This window comes from Coregonus clupeaformis, chromosome 23 (assembly GCF_020615455.1).
Source record: "Coregonus clupeaformis isolate EN_2021a chromosome 23, ASM2061545v1, whole genome shotgun sequence".
NCBI classification, from domain to species: Eukaryota; Metazoa; Chordata; class Actinopteri; order Salmoniformes; family Salmonidae; genus Coregonus; species Coregonus clupeaformis.
Window position 1 is genome coordinate 32097785 of NC_059214.1, and position 16602 is coordinate 32114386.

Sequence of the window (16602 nt, forward strand, 5' to 3'; positions counted from 1 at the left end):
TTTTATCCAAAGCGACTTACAGTCATGCATACTTTTTTGTGTGTATCCTAAACCAATCAATGTTACATTTAACTGGGTGAATGGATAATGAATGACAGTCATCCAATATGTTGTAATAGAAACAAGTCCATGCTCATAAAAAAAAATATCGTCCTCCCTCATCATAAACGGCACCGACCGCCACTGATTGACTCAGGGGTGTGAATGCTTATGTAAATTAGATATTTATGTATTTCATTTTTCCCAAAAAGTATAAAATGTTATTATAGGTATTGTATGTAGATGCGTGAGAAAAAAATTATTGAAGCCATTTTGAATTCAGGCTGTAACACAACAACATTTGGAATAAGTCAAGGGGTATGAATACTTTCTGAAGTAGGTATGTCATTTAAAATGTGTTTATTCTGTTTTTGCTAGCAATATTCATAAAAACATTAACAAATATATTTACACGGACCCCTGCGTACCTAGGGTTCCCCCTGCTGTACAGCACCCCCATGTAGTTCATATGGAATCCACAAGAGGTCCCTACCTCACAGGTTAGGATCCACTATTCCAGGACCTAGGGTCCATTTCAGTGGTTTTAAGTAGCTTCCTCTCCCATTCTTCTGCTTTGGTCTAAGAACACAAGACGGATGAATGCAATATGCCTAATGGGAGTGTTCTTTCACCTGTCCTACCTGGCTGTTAAGGTGAGTCCATTGAGGTGGATAATAGTGTGTGCAAGGGCGGATTAATGCAGGGTTTTAACGGGGCTGAAGCCCCTGGGCCCAGGTCATGGGGGGCCCAAGAGGCAGCAAATAAATAAAAATAAATAAAATAGAAAAGTAATATTATTTATGTAGTATATATTTAGTTTTTTTTTTTACCAACGACAGGAGGACTCAGGAGCCCGCTCTCAATGAGTGTTTACAGCCTGCTTCTGCTCTGCTAATCATCAGATGGGGGGAGGTAGGGGGCCCAAATGCGTAACTAGGGGCCCCTGCCTTGATTGGGTAATTGATTAATAAACAAATTAAAATAAACTGCATAAATAAATGTGACTGGTCAATTGTATGAGTTAGGGGCTGGGCCCAAGCACGTCGGGGGGCCCAACAAATATAAATACATTTTTTGTATTATAATGTTTTTATCCTACCACAGGAGCCCGCTCTCAATGTTCAAAATACACCAAAGAGCATAATTTAGCCACAGAGGATAAATAGTTTCAAAAAATGTAAGGCTACACCTACATAGAGTGTCTTAAAAGGGTGTTAGGCCACCACGAGCTGCCAGAACAGCTTCAATGCGTGGACCTAAACCATGCCAGAAAAATTCACCCTACACCATAACATACCGTTGTTATTGATGGTACCACAGCCGTGTTTTCACATAGCCTGTTCACAGTCTGTGTTATCGGCTCCAACGTTGGCATTCAAATCTCCCATTATCATGATCACGTCGTGTTGTCGGACCTTGGATACTGCTTTTTGTAGCTGCTCCTACCAGTCATCCTTGTCCGCCTCCTCTTGCCTCGTTGGTGGGGTCATAGCATTGCAGGATGGTGAACTTGCAGTACATGGAGTCAAATCTTGCTCAATGATGGGTTCCCATTCCAAGAGTGATTTGGGAGTTGTTCTACTGATAATGAGGGCTACAACACTAGAGTGGGAATCATCCTTTCCTGAATAGAGTATTGTTGAGCCATCGCTTGCCACCTTGCGTACAGAACCAGTCCACTTGCGTTCGCTTACACACAGGATGTCCACGTTGTACCTGCCCATCTCTATGATAACTTGAACTGCTTTTGAAGTTTCAAACATGGTGGGGACATTCCATGCTTCAAGACGGACTGTAGTTTTGGTGCCTAGATAACTCCTCATCGAGCTCCTGATTTCCTGGGTAGGTCTTTCATCTGAAGCCGTCATAGTGCCTATAGATTTTCTGGAGTTTCCTTTTGGGTCCCTTGTTGTTGTAGTTTTCAAAGTTGTTGCAGTTTCTGTAACAATGTGTCTTTTTATGGGCTGGGGTTGTTAGCCCCACACCCAACCCCCAACCTGGAGGGCCTGGTGCTGTGTTAAGTCTGGCCTCTCACCTGGAAACTGCCCGGCATGGTTGAACCTGCCTGGGGCCAAAACCACACCGGTATAGCTTTCAGGATCACTGAAACACGCAAGCTTCCCCACAAACAACAAGGAAAACAGCACTCAGGGAAGAGCTTTTACATGTAATGACCTTTTACTGTGTAATGGTTTGACACAGGCATCTGTAGGTCTTTGTTGGTCAGGTGTGTCATTTCATTAGCCTGGGGACAACTAAAACAATGTTGACATAAAGGAATTCCCCAGTCTAAATTTATGTTCCATCTCCATATAATGACATTCACTTTTGTCGTTTTCTTAGGTGCAGCAGGAATGCAATGAGGAGGTGATTTATGAAAACTGTCTAGCAACGGATGCTGAACAACACTGTCAACATGGACACACAACACTGAGAGAAAAGGAGGCAGAGTAAACTGGAGGAGAACAGAAAGGGCGACTGAGGGGTGGAGGTGTGGGTGAGAGAATGCACAGCACTTCTATTTCAGGCATTGACCACCTGATAACAACAGCGCCGAGGTGATGGAAATATATGGACGTCATTTGTACCAGAGCATGAGCAACAGATACACCTCTGTACTATATAGCCAGAAGGTGGTGCTCAGGGTTAAGGGCTGGTGAGCCTGTTGTGGGCTAGGATTTGCAGAGAAGATGGAAAGCTAAAGCATGTTTACAGAAAAACAACAAGGCCATTGGATGTTATCCATGGATCAAATGCAATATATCTCAGAAATTCACACGTTGTTTCTAGATAGCAGCGGCGTCCCTGCTTTATTTTTTGATTCAGAAGAACATTAAAATAATCTATCCACCCAGTTGATATGTGTCCAGGCCCTGAAATAGATATAAAGCAATAAGAAGGCTTGGTTGTTGGGTGTAAGAAACTATATCTACATAGTAACAGCAACAACAACAACAAAAATGTCCTCATGAAAATCATGTCTATAATGAATAACAGCATTAGTGAAGGAGAACTACAGTAATGTGTACATATATAGAGAAACATGCATACTGCAGAATGACAACTCAAGGCCAGTGGTCACACCATGATGGGAGAAAGAAGAAGATGTAGAGACGCCTGGGGAAGAGTTAGTGCATGTGTCAAACTGTTAAATAAACGCTGTTTGTGAATACACGTGCAAATAGAAAATTGTTACATTTCCTGCACTTGGTAAATAGATCACCATTAAATAAAAACATAAACTCTTATCATTATTTACAGTATTCACAGCAGTACAACTGCTCTTGCCTTCTCTCTCCTTTGTGTACTAAGAAAGTAGTGAGCAGAGGGACACAGCTGAACGCTTCACAGCCATAAAGCCATGTGAATGAGTTAGAGGCATTTCCATGCTCTACTGATCTCTGCCGTTTCCATAGGGATGACGTCACGGGACTTTCCATCACAGCCACTAGTCCATATTAGATTACATGGGTTCAGTTCTCAGAGTAACAGCATAATAATCAAGTTAGGAACCTGGCCAGAGGCTTAGCTACTAGAATTCAGTTAGGAATCTGGTGTAGAGGGCAGAGGCTTGTAAACAGTGACTTCTTTGAGAGAAATAAGACAGCTTCAACGTCTGTTATCTGCACTCTTTTTAGTTTGTAGGGGGAAGTTTGGTGTTTGGTTTTATTTAGCTCACTCGTCCCTCATTTCCATATTCTGTCAACACATGTTAATTTCAGGACTGAACGTGAGACATAAACGGCACAATAGTGTTTTATGATGATGGGTATTTTTGATATAGCTATTTATTTGTTTGCTGTGTATTCTCTGTACTGTTGAATTCTATGTGTTTATTTTTTTATAGCTGGCCTTCTTGGCCAGGTTTCCCTTTTCTGGCCTCAATGGGACTTCCTTGTTAAACAAAAGTCAGTATGTGTGAATAAAACCAACACAAAGAAATGTACAAACTAGTACTGTAGACACACACCAACCACTACCACTCCTCAACCCACACACGTCTCTTCTTGTTGATAAAAAGGCAGGTGTTAATACTAGGTTCATTTTTATGAATGTTTTAACTTGATAAGAGTTAACATATTTTGGAAGATGGGTTAGGGAGAAAGTTGAGGCTAAAACTTGATGGTTCTGGAGGGAAGTAATTTCATGACTGAACGTGAGACACAAACGGCACAATAGTGTTTTATAATGATGGGTAATTGTTGTTATAGCTATTTATGTTTTTGCACTGTACTGTTGAATTATATGTGGTACTTTTTTATAGCTGGCCTTCTTGGCCAGGTCTCCCTTTTATGACCTCAATGGGACTTCCTGGTTAAATAAAAGTTATAAAAAATAGCAATTATATACATTCTGCACACAACATGTTTAATAGGTCACTAAAACCGACTCAAACTTCTGATTGATATTTAACATTACAATATGTTCAAAAGCACTGACACTAAAGAGTAGTTTAAAAAAATACCTTATCAGGAATGAAACACCTCCTAACCTAACAGCCATTCTAACTGTCATTCTTTATCTCTGATGCCAGTTTGCTGATCGTAACCAAACTGTGGTTATCTAACTGCCACTGTTCACTACAGTGATTGGTCTCTACAGATATTGAATCCACTTTCATTTCACTGAAGAACGAAATGCATTCCCCGCTCACTTTACCATAGGTTGAATTAGCATCCAAGCAATTATGTCACGGTTTCGGCCGAGGCTGCTCCTCCTCCTTGCTCGGGCAGGCTTCGGCGTTCGTCGTCCCCGGAGTACTAGCTGCCACCGTTGTATGTTATCGATGTTTGTTTGGTTTTGTCTTCCTTGTACACCTGTTTCCTTTTAGTGTTCATTATGTCCCCTATAAGTTTCTCGTTTTGTTTGTCGTGAGTGGTGTGTAATTGTTCCGCCTGTCATTAGGTGCCGTTGATTTTTGCTCCAATGTTTTTGAGTACAGACGCACTATTTGCATGTTCTGTTTGTATTTTGATGTTTTGCGCACTGTTGCGTAATCGCTCGCCTCCGGGTTAGTTGAGGCCCGTTACTTTGTATTTGTCGTCTAGTAAAGTCTGTTGGACGAAGCTTCTGTGTCCTGCGCCTGACTCCTACAACATATCCACATCAGCCGCTGACAGAAGATCCCACCAAAACTGGACCAAGCAGCGTGTCCAGGAGCCAACGCCAGAGGTAACTCTAGCGGATATCCACCTCGACTGGGTCAAGCAGCGTGTCCAGGAGCAAACGCCAGAGGTAACTCTAGTGGATATCCACCTCGACTGGGTCAAGCAGTGTGAGGAGGAGAGAGGTTGGACCTGGGAGCAGAGGATGGAGAGTCTGGTGAGAGCCATGGAGGCCATATCCACGGGGGAGAGACAAGCCCAATATATTTTTAGGGGGGGGCTCACACCGTGGACGACGGGGCTGCTGGAGGCAGATAAGGGGCGAGTTAGTGGACGAGGAGAGAAGGCCAACGGGTTACGGGAGCCATTGGCGAGTAGAGGGAAGGAAAATGTAGAGGCACGGCGAGAGGTACTGAGGTGTGTTGCCAGTCCGGTCCGGCCCGTTCCTGATCCCCCGGGTAAGGCCAGTGGTGTGTGTTCCCAGTGCGGTCCGGCCTGTTCCTGATCCCCGGGTAAGGCCAGTGGTGTGTGTTCCCAGTGCGGTCCGGCCTGTTCCTGCCTCTCGCACCAAGCCTACGGTGCACGTCGCCAGCCCGGCCCGGCCTGTTCCTGCTCCCCGCACCAAGCCAATGGTGCGCGTCGCCAGCCCGGCCCGGCCTGTTCCTGCTCCCCGCACCAAGCCAATGGTGCGCGTCGCCAGCCCGGCCCGGCCTGTTCCTGCTCCCCGCACCAAGCCAATGGTGCGCGTCGCCAGCCCGGCCCGGCCTGTTCCTGCTCCCCGCACCAAGCCAATGGTGCGCGTCGCTAGCCCGGCCCGGCCTGTTCCTGCTCCCCGCATCAAGCCTGTGGTGTGCATCGTCAGCCCGGTCCGGCCCGTTCCTGCTCCCCGCACTAAGCCTGTGGTGCGCTTCGTCAGCCCGGTTCGGCCCGTCCCTGCTCCCCGCACCAAGCCTGTGGTGCGCGTCGTCAGCCCGGTCCGGCTCGTTCCTGCTCCCCGCACCAAGCCTGTGGTGCGCATCGTCAGTCCGGCACAGCCCGTGCCTGGGTCACCGGTCCCTGGTCAGTTACCGGTCAGCTGCTCCACATCGGAGCTTAAGCAATCCGCTCCACCGATGTCCGGTCCAGCTCCAGCCAGCGGGGCCAGACCGGACCAGGGGCGCTACGGGGGGATTCTTGGAGGGTGGTGGTCAAGCCCGGAGCCGGAACCGCCTCCGAGGAGGAATGCCCACCCGGCCCTCCCCTGTTCGGTTTATGTTTGGCGCGGTCGCAGTCCGCGCCTTTGGGGGGGGTACTGTCACGCCCTGGCTCTGGGACTCTGTTATGTTGAGCCAGGGTGTGTAGTTTCTATGTATTTGTGTTCTAGGTTCATTATCTAGCTCATGTGTTTCTGTGTTGGCCGGGGTGGTTCTCAATCAGAGGCAACGAGTGTCAGCTGTTGCTTGTTGTCTCTGATTGGGACCATACTTAGGCAGCCTGTTTTCCACAGTGTTTTGTGGGATCTTGTTCTGTGTATGTTTAGTGTCTGTTACCTAGGACTTCACGTATCGTTTGGTTGTTTTGTTTCGTGTGGTGAATCAAATGAAAAGTATGTTCACTCATCACGCTGCGCATTGGTCCACTTCCTCCAACGATCGTGACAAATTAGCATGTGTGATAAAGAAATGTAGACTAGTACTGTACACATACACCACCCACAGACACACCTGTGTCTCATTGTTGATTTAAAAAAGGCAGGTGTGCAGACTAGCTTCGTCTTTACAGTGCATTTGGAAAATATTCAGACCCCTTGACATGTTCAAAATTTTGTTGTGTTACAGCCTGAATTTAATATGGATAACATTTCGATTTTGTGTCACTGGCCTACACAAAATACAGTGAGGGAAAAAAGTATTTGATCCCCTGCTGATTTTGTATGTTTGCCCACTGACAAAGACATGATCAGTCTATAATTTTAATGGTAGGTTTATTTGAACAGTGAGAGACAGAATAACAACAAAAAAATCCAGAAAAACGCATGTCAAAAATGTTATAAATTGATTTGCATTTTAATGAGGGAAATACGTATTTGACCCCTCTGCAAAACATGACTGAGTACTTGGTGGCAAAACCCTTGTTGGCAATCACAGAGGTTAGACGTTTCTTGTAGTTGGTGTAGTGTCTGAAGGTCTATGATTTTGCTGACATTTGCAAATGGTGTAATAGATTAACTTTACTCTGCTTTGCTGAAACATCTGGAAAGCATTACTACATAGGCTTCTTGGAATAGAGGACATTTGGAGATATGTGGAGGCCAGGGATTGGTCTGTCAAAAACCACCCATCTTATGTTACATAGGATAAATACCATGTTTTGAACAAAGGACGGGGAGAAATAACATATCAGTGATTGGGTCGGGTTATTCTCCAGATATCTGCAGATGTCTGTAAATTGATACTGTGATCTTTGATACAATAAACCTTTATAATCAAAGTACAGCGTCAGAGGAATTCTTATCATCACAGCATATTCAGCATCGTTGTCTCGGACACCACATTGGCCACCAGGTTTGCACACATCTCAGGAGGGATTTTGTCCCACTCCTCTTTGCAGATCTTCTCCAAGTCATAAAGGTTTCGAGCCTGACGTTTGGCAACTCGAAACTTCAGCTCCCTCCACAGATTTTCTATGGGATTAAGGTCTGGAGACTGGCTAGGCCACTCCAGGACCTTTATGTGCTTCTTCTTGAGCCACTCCTTTGTTGCCTTGGCCGTGTGTTTTGGGTCATTGCCATGCTGGAATACCCATCCACGACCCATTTTCAATGCTCTGGCTGAGGGAAGGAGGTTCTCACTCAAGATTTGACGGTACATGGCCCCGTCCATCGTCCCTTTGATGCGGTGAAGTTGTCCTGTCCCCTTAGCAGAAAAACACCCCCAAAGCATAATGTTTCCACCTCCATGTTCAAATCTAATCAAATCAAAATGTATTGGTCACATGCGCCGAATACAACAGGTGCAGACATTACAGTGAAATGCTTACTTACAGCCCTTAACCAACAGTGCATTTATTTTTTACAAAAAAAGTAAAAATAAAACAACAACAAAAAAAGTGTTGAGAAAAAAAGAGTAGAAGTAAAATAAAATAACAGTAGGGAGGCTATATATACAGGGGGGTACCGGTGCAGAGTCAATGTGCGGGGGCACCGGCTAGTTGAGATAGTTGAAGTAATATGTACATGTGGGTAGAGTACCATGTTTGACGGTGGGGATGGTGTTCTTGGGGTCATAGGCAGCATTCCTCCTCCTCCAAACATGGCGAGTTGAGTTGATGCCAAAGACATCGATTTTGGTCTCATCTGACCACAACACTTTCACCCAGTTCTCCTCTGAATCATTCATTGGCAAACTTCAGATGGGCCTGTATATGTGCTTTCTTGAGCAGGGGGGACCTTGCGGGCGCTGCAGGATTTCAGTCCCTCACGGCGTAGTGTGTTACCAATTGTTTTCTTGGTGACTATGGTCCCAGCTGCCTTGAGATCATTGACAAGATCCTCCCGTGTAGTTCTGGGCTGATTCCTCACCGTTCTCATGATCATTGCAACTCCACGAGATGAGAACTTGCATGGAGCCCCAGGCCGAGGGAGATTGACAGTTATTTTCTGGTGACACTGTCAGTGATTTATTTAGAATTACATTTACATTTACATTTTTGTCATTTCAAGGCACACTTAACCGGCAGCATTTTGCAGCGATACACCATCCCATCTGGTTTGTGCTTAGTGGGAATATAATTTATTTTTCAACAGGACAATGACCCAAAACACACCTCCAGGCTGTGTAAGGGCTATTTGACCAAGAAGGACAGTGATGCAGTGTTGCATCAGATGACCTGGCCTCCACAATTCCCGACCTTAACCCAATTGAGATGGTTTGGGATGAGTTGGACCGCAGAGTGAAGGAAAAGCAGCCAACAAGTGCTCAGCATATGTGGGAACTCCTTCAAGACTGATGGAAAAGCATTCCTCATGAAGCTGGTTGAGAGAATGCCAAGAGTGTGTAAAGCTGTCAAGGCAAAGGGTGGCTACTTTGAAGAATGTCAAATATAAAATATATTTTGATTTGTTTAGCACTTTTTTGGTTACTACATGATTCCATATGTGTTATTTCATAGTTTTGACGTCTTCACTATTATTCTACAATGTAGAAAATAGTAAAAATAAAGAAATGAGTAGGTGTGTCCAAACTTTTGACTGGTACTGTATGTCACAAGTAAAAGCCTTGGGTAGTGAGCTGATACAATTCCAAGTCTGGAAGGTTAAAACCACCCTCAGACTTAGGAAGATGTAAAACTTTCTTTTTTATTTTATGAATTGTATTTGCTCATATAAAGTGTGTTATGACCGAGTATACTTTTTAAAAGAATATCTTCGGTGGGTTAATTGGTATTACTGAAAATAAATGCATTAACTTTGACAGCCATTCCACTCTAAAGAGGTAAGTTCATTATTCAAGTGAAGCAAAAGTCAGAGACCTCATCTACAGGTTTTGCCTTGCCATGGAAAATCCATCTTATCTACACTTAGAAAAGATAGTTCCAAAGTTTTTTTTTCCCAGAAGGATAGGATTCTACCTATAAAAATGTTCTATCCGAAGAACCGTTTTTTGAAGAAAGGGTTCTTACATTATTATTTGGAAGGCAAGAAGGACTCCTTGGAAGGCAAGAAAGGACATAGAACCCTTCTGAATTTGAATGACTTTTTATTTCTTTAACATTTTTTACTTTAACATCAGGAGTTCCAGTAATCTGATACATTTTAAAATATAGATAATGCTTGAAACTGTACCTACAGTATACGGGGAATATTTGTGCATATGATCTGTGCCTTTACTACCATAGCCCATAGAAACACATTGAATAACACATTCATCAATGACAAAACAGACAGTCAAAAAATAAATCATAAGGAATACGGTTTTGAACTGTCTGTTCTATTTCTAGAAGATAAAACACTCAAAACCACTCCCATCATTATGATATTTCTCAGCATGTGTCACACTCTGATCTGTTTCACCTGTCTTTGTGATTGTCTCCACCCCCTCCAGGTGTCGCCCATCTTCCCCATTATCCCCAGTGTATTTATACCTGTGTTCTCTGTTTGGCTGTTGCCAGTTTGTTTTGTTTGTCAAGCCTACCAGCGGTTTTCCCCTTGCGCCTGGCTTTTCTAAAGTTCCTGTTTTCTAGTTTTCCTGGTTTTGACCATTCTGCCTGCCCTGAGCCTGCCTTCCGTCCTGTACCTTTTCCCTGTCACGGTTCCCTCAGACAGAACCCAGAAGCAGACCAGGACAAGGAGAGTTGAACGAAGGTGAGGGTTTATTACAGATTCAAAAAAAGGTGCAGAATAATCCAGGGACAGAGCGGGCGGCGTGGATGAGTTGTTGAGGGTGCAGTTGTTGGTCCAGTGATGGCTCGGCAGCCGCCGACCATCAGGCAGAGGTAGGGTGAAGGTTCCGGACGAGTGACTGCAGATGGGACAAAAACGGAGGTAAGTAAACAATAAACCAACAAGGTACAAAACAACAAAACTAACGCTAGACGCTCTAGGACTGATACTCTGACAAAACCTACTGTTCATGGCTAACGATCCGGCAGGAACTGGATGTTCGGCCAGAGCCTAAGAAGGGTGATGATCAGGACCAGGTGTGCAGATTGCTGATGGGATGCAGGTGCGGAAAACAAGAGCGCTCCCGGAGCGTTCCCGAACCCTCGGGAAACTGGAGATTACGAACAGGAACACTAGTCACCAGACAGGACCCGACTCAGACAGCCGGGATCGTTACAGTACCCCCTCCGAAGACGCCACCGGGCGGACTCCCGGAGCGCCAGGATGGAGGCGGTAGAAGTCACTGATGAGGTCCGCATCTAGGACCTGTCGCCGCGGAATCCAACTCCTCTCCTCAGGGCCATACCCCTCCCAGTCCACGAGATACTGGAAACCCCGGCCCCGCCGTCTGGAATCCATGATGCGACGCACCGTGTAGGCAGGACCACCTCCGATCATCCGAGGAGGAGGAGGAGGAGGCGGAGGAGGCAACAGAGGACTGAGGAAGACAGGCTTGAGGCAGGAGACATGAAAGGTGGGATGGACTCTGAGCGTCCTCGGTAGTTTGAGTCGAACTGCCACTGGATTGATCACCTTCTCCACCACAAACGGACCAATGAACTTCGGTAACAACTTCCTAGACTCAGTCCGTAACGGAAGATCCCGTGTGGCCAACCAAACCCTATCTCCGATGGTATAGGTGGGAGCGGGGATCCGGCGACGATTCGCCTGGAGCTGATACCGGTCCGAAACTCTAAGGAGTGCCTTTCTGGCCCGATGCCAGGTCCGGTGGCAACGACGAATATGGGCCTGAACAGAAGGCACTGAGAGCTCCTTCTCCTGAGAAGGAAACAGGGGAGGTTGGTAGCCATACAGGCACTGGAAGGGAGACATCCCAGTGGCAGATGTAGGAAGAGTATTGTGGGCATACTCAACCCAAGGCAACTGAGAGACCCAGGAGGTGGGGTTGGAAGAGACCAGACAGCGTAGCGTGGATTCCATCTTCTGGTTGGCTCTCTCCGCCTGACCATTGGATTGGGGGTGAAAACCAGATGTGAGACTGACTGTAGCTCCAATGGCCAAACAGAAGGACTTCCAGACAGCAGAGGTAAACTGAGGGCCACGGTCGGAAACGATATCACTGGGCAAACCGTGGACCCTGAAAACCTCCCTAACCAGGATCTCGGACGTCTCCGAGGCAGAGGGAAGCTTGGCAATTGGCACAAAGTGGGCGAACTTGCTGAATCTGTCCACGATAGTCAGAACGACCGTGTTCCCCTCAGAAGCGGGCAACCCAGTGACGAAGTCCAGGGCCAGATGCGACCATGGTCGCGGGGAATAGGAAGGGGGGTGAAGTAGTCCAGAGCTGGACCGATTGGTACTCTTATTCTGCGCACACACTGGACAGGCAGCAACAAACCCCGAGTATCCTCGGCCATGGCAGGCCACCAAAAACGTCTGCGAAGAAACGCCATTGTCCGAGCCACGCCAGGGTGACAAGCCATCTTGCTGGCGTGGGACCATTTGAGGACAGCAGGACGAACCGACTCAGGCACAAACAACCGACCGGGTGGACCGTTACCGGGACCGGGCTGAGTCCGAAGGGCCGCCCAGCACCTCCTCCTCAATCTTCCACATAACTGCTCCCACGACGCAGTTCCGGGGGAGAATTGTCTCGGTCTTGGACCCACTCTCCTCCGTCTTGGAGAACATCCGGGACAAGGCGTCCGCCTTGCCGTTCTTAGATCCAGGTCGGAACGTCAGGAAAAACTTGAATCGTCCGAAAAACAACGCCCACCTGGCCTGGCGGGAGTTGAGACGTTTAGCCGATTGCACGTAAGCAAGATTCTTGTGGTCAGTCCAGACAATAAACGGTTGCTCCGCCCCCTCCAACCAGTGGCGCCACTCCTCCAAGGCAAGTTTCACCGCGAGAAGCTCCCGGTTACCCACATCGTAATTCCTCTCCGCAGGCGAAAGGCGACGAGTAGTAGGCGCAGGGATGGAGTTTACTGTCCGTGGAGCATCGCTGCGACAGGATGGCGCCAACTCCCACATCAGACGCGTCCACTTCAACGACGAACTGACGGCCCGTGTCCGGTTGAGAGAGAATCGGTGCGTTGGTGAATCGCCTCTTCAAATCCAGAAACGCGTACGATCCGCCTCCGGATTCCACTTGAAGGTCCTGATACTGGAAGTCAAGGCAGTTAATGGAGCGGCCACACGGCTGTAATCCCGGATGAATCTGCGGTAGAAATTCGCAAACCCCAAAAATCTCTGGAGCTGCAATCTCGTATCGGGCTGGGCCCATTCCAGAACCGCTCTAACCTTCTCCTGGTCCATCCTAATCTCTCCCCTGGAGATGATGTACCCGAGAAAGGATGTCGTGTGGGCGTGAAACTCGCACTTCTCGGCCTTCACGAACAGGCGATTCTCCAACAATCGCTGCAGAACCTGCCGGACATGCTGGACGTGGTCGGAAGGTTCCTTCGAGAAGATCAGAATGTCATCCAGGTAAACAAACACAAAGAGACCGATCATATCTCTCAGGACGCCGTTCACCATACTCTGGAATACCGCTGGAGCATTGGTCAGTCCAACCGGCATCACCTGATACTCGAAGTGACCCATCGGTGTATTGAAACCCCGTCAACCACTCGTCCCCCTCTCTGATCCGGACCAGGTGATACGCATTGCGTAGGTCTAGCTTGGTGAACACCGTAGCACCCTGTAAGGAGTCGAAGGCAGAACTCATCAAGGGCAGGGGATACTTGTTCTTGACCGTGATGTCATTCAACCCCCGATAATCAATACACGGTCGAAGAGAGCCATCCTTCTTACCCACAAAGAAGAATCCTGCCCCCAGGGGGTGATGACGAGGGACGAACGAGACCAGCAGCTAGGGACTCCTTGATGTAGGTCTCCAACGCCTCACGTTCAGGTCGGGAGATACTGTATAACCTTCCCTTGGGGTAGACAGCTCCAGGGACCAGGTTGATGGCACAATCATATGGTCGGTGGGGAGGGAGTGACAGAGCCTTCTGCTTACTGAAAACTTCCCCCAAATCGTGATATGTCTCGGGGAACCAGGGACAAATCTGGGGGTTTAGCCTCAATCACCTGACTGGGAACCGAATGGGGGCAGGCAGTCTTGAGACAGTTAGCATGACAATCAAGGCTCCAACTCGTTACCTTGCCCGTCACCCAATCGAACGTGGGATTGTGTTCCTTCAGCCAGGGGTATCCAAGGACCAGAGGAACATGGGAAGACGGCAGAATGAAGAATGAAATCATCTCAGAATGATTCCCCGACAACCGCATCTTAACCGGTTCAGTCCTCATCGTGATACGTGCCAGACTACTGCCGTTCAGAGTGGTCGCTTCAATGGCTTCCGGCAATTGCTCCTTGGAAAGCCCCAGCTGTTCCACCAACTCGGCATCAAGAAAGCTTCCATCGGCACCTGAATCGATAAAAGCGTTAAGCGCTAAGCTCTGATTCCTGTTCACAAGGGTAGCCGGGAAACGGGTCTGACAGAGGTACTGAGAGGTTGAAACTGGCTCGCTAAGAGTCCTCCCAACTTTAGCGAGCCGGGCAGTTTGACGACCGCCGGGAACAAGTGGAGATGTAATGTCCCGGCGACCACAGTAGAGGCAGCAGTTGGTCTTACGTCTATGTTGACGCTCCTCCTTGGTTAACCCGTGCCGCCCCACTTGCATGGGTTCAGAATCGGGAGAGAGGTCCTCTCCACTAATCCTTTGTGGTGGAGAATGATCGACGTGTTCTGGTCCACCACCCGACCCGACTGGGAACTGAGAAGCTGATCGATTGGACGGACCCCATTGCTTCTCCCTCCTTCGCTCTCGGACTCGATTATCCACCCGAATAGACAAGGCTACCAAGCTGTCCAGGTCACTAGGCTCCGGATAGGAGATCAACTCATCCTTAAGCTGCTCCGACAGACCCTGGTAAAGGCCGCTTGCAAAGACTCCTCGTTCCACCCACTCTCCACAGCCAACGTCTTGAACTCGATCACGAAGTCGGCCACGCTGCGAGTTCCTTGGTGAAGAGAAAACAGGCGCCTAGCTGCGTCCCTCCCTCGGACGGAATGGTCGAAGAGCTTCCTCATCTCGGCCGTGAACCCCTGGTATGAAGCCATGCAGGGATCCTGTCGTTCCCAAACGGCTGAAGCCCACTCCAGCGCTCGACCACGCAGCAACTCAATCACAAAGGCTATCCTAGCCTTGTCTGTGGCATAAGAGTAGGGCTGTAGATCGAACACTAATCCACACTGCATAAGGAAGGAACGGCATCTTCCCAGCTCCCCCTCATATTTATCCGGCGTCGGAACCTTGGGCTCACGGAGGGACACAACTTCAGAAGCGGCAGGCGAGATGGGTGAAACCGGTAGTGGGTCCTCCACCGGACACTGGCGTTGGTTCTGGACCTCCGTCAGACCGGAAGAAAGGTTCCGAACTGACAACGCGATCTCCTGTAGTACCGTGCTATGATGGCCCAACATCTTCTCCTGCTGGGTAATGGCATGGCGAACAGAGTCCAGGTCCGCTGGGTTCATTACTGGCCGGATCGTTCTGTCACGGTTCCCTCAGACAGAACCCAGAAGCAGACCAGGACAAGGAGAGTTGAACGAAGGTGAGGGTTTATTACAGATTCAAAAAAAGGTGCAGAATAATCCAGGGACAGAGCGGGCGGCGTGGATGAGTTGTTGAGGGTGCAGTTGTTGGTCCAGTGATGGCTCGGCAGCCGCCGACCATCAGGCAGAGGTAGGGTGAAGGTTCCGGACGAGTGACTGCAGATGGGACAAAAACGGAGGTAAGTAAACAATAAACCAACAAGGTACAAAACAACAAAACTAACGCTAGACGCTCTAGGACTGATACTCTGACAAAACCTACTGTTCATGGCTAACGATCCGGCAGGAACTGGATGTTCGGCCAGAGCCTAAGAAGGGTGATGATCAGGACCAGGTGTGCAGATTGCTGATGGGATGCAGGTGCGGAAAACAAGAGCGCTCCCCGGAGCGTTCCCGAACCCTCGGGAAACTGGAGATTACGAACAGGAACACTAGTCACCAGACAGGACCCGACTCAGACAGCCGGGATCGTTACATTCCCACCGCACTGGATTATTGACCTCTGCCTGCCCTTGACCTGTCATTTTGCCTGCCCCCTGTTCTAGTAATAAACTTTTGTTACTTCGATACTGTCTGCATCTGGGTCTTCCCTAAAACGTGATAGCATGCTCTATTTGAGTTTTTTTTGTAATTGTTTAAATATCTGTCCAGTGATTAGTATATTAATCTTATACTACATAAAGATAAATAACATATTTTTCATGTATCTGGTGTATGTGAGAGTACATGTGACAGTACATGGAAGCAGCCTTCTATGGAAGCAGTCAACATAGAGGGTTCTAGGTGGAACCCTCTTCAAGGGAGTTCTACCAAGCACCAAAAAAGATTCCCCTATGTGGACAACCCAAAGAACCCTATATCGTTCTATTTAGCACCTTTTTTTTCTAAGTGTATCCTGTTACTCCGGCTGTAACCAGGACAGCACAGGCATCAATAGTTTCCCTAATGGTGGAACAGACGTTGGAATATACAGAATACACCACTGTATCCTGCCTTCCTTAACAGCATAATCACTGGGCTGTGAAGGCTTTTCAGTGGAACTGCTGAAAATGAAAAACAGCTTTTGTGATGTGTGAAACCTAATACCTCAGGTGCAGGTACCGATCATCAGGGTGAGCTAAAACCTGTTAAAACCGGATTTGCCCAAACCTCCAATACAGTAAATGTGTAGCTACTAATAATGTATACTGCAATTGGCCAGATAGATAACATGATATGGTTTATTTAAAGT

The 16602-nt window shown here is 47.6% G+C and overlaps 1 long non-coding RNA gene across 1 annotated transcript; it reads left to right on the plus strand.

Annotated features, from left to right (window-relative positions):
- The first annotated feature begins 403 nt into the window (after positions 1–403).
- LOC123481748 lies at positions 404–3287 on the plus strand. The gene is made up of 2 exons (XR_006657255.1): positions 404–692; positions 2383–3287. It is a non-coding gene; the product is annotated as an uncharacterized LOC123481748 (long non-coding RNA).
- Positions 3288–16602: the final 13315 nt, after the last annotated feature.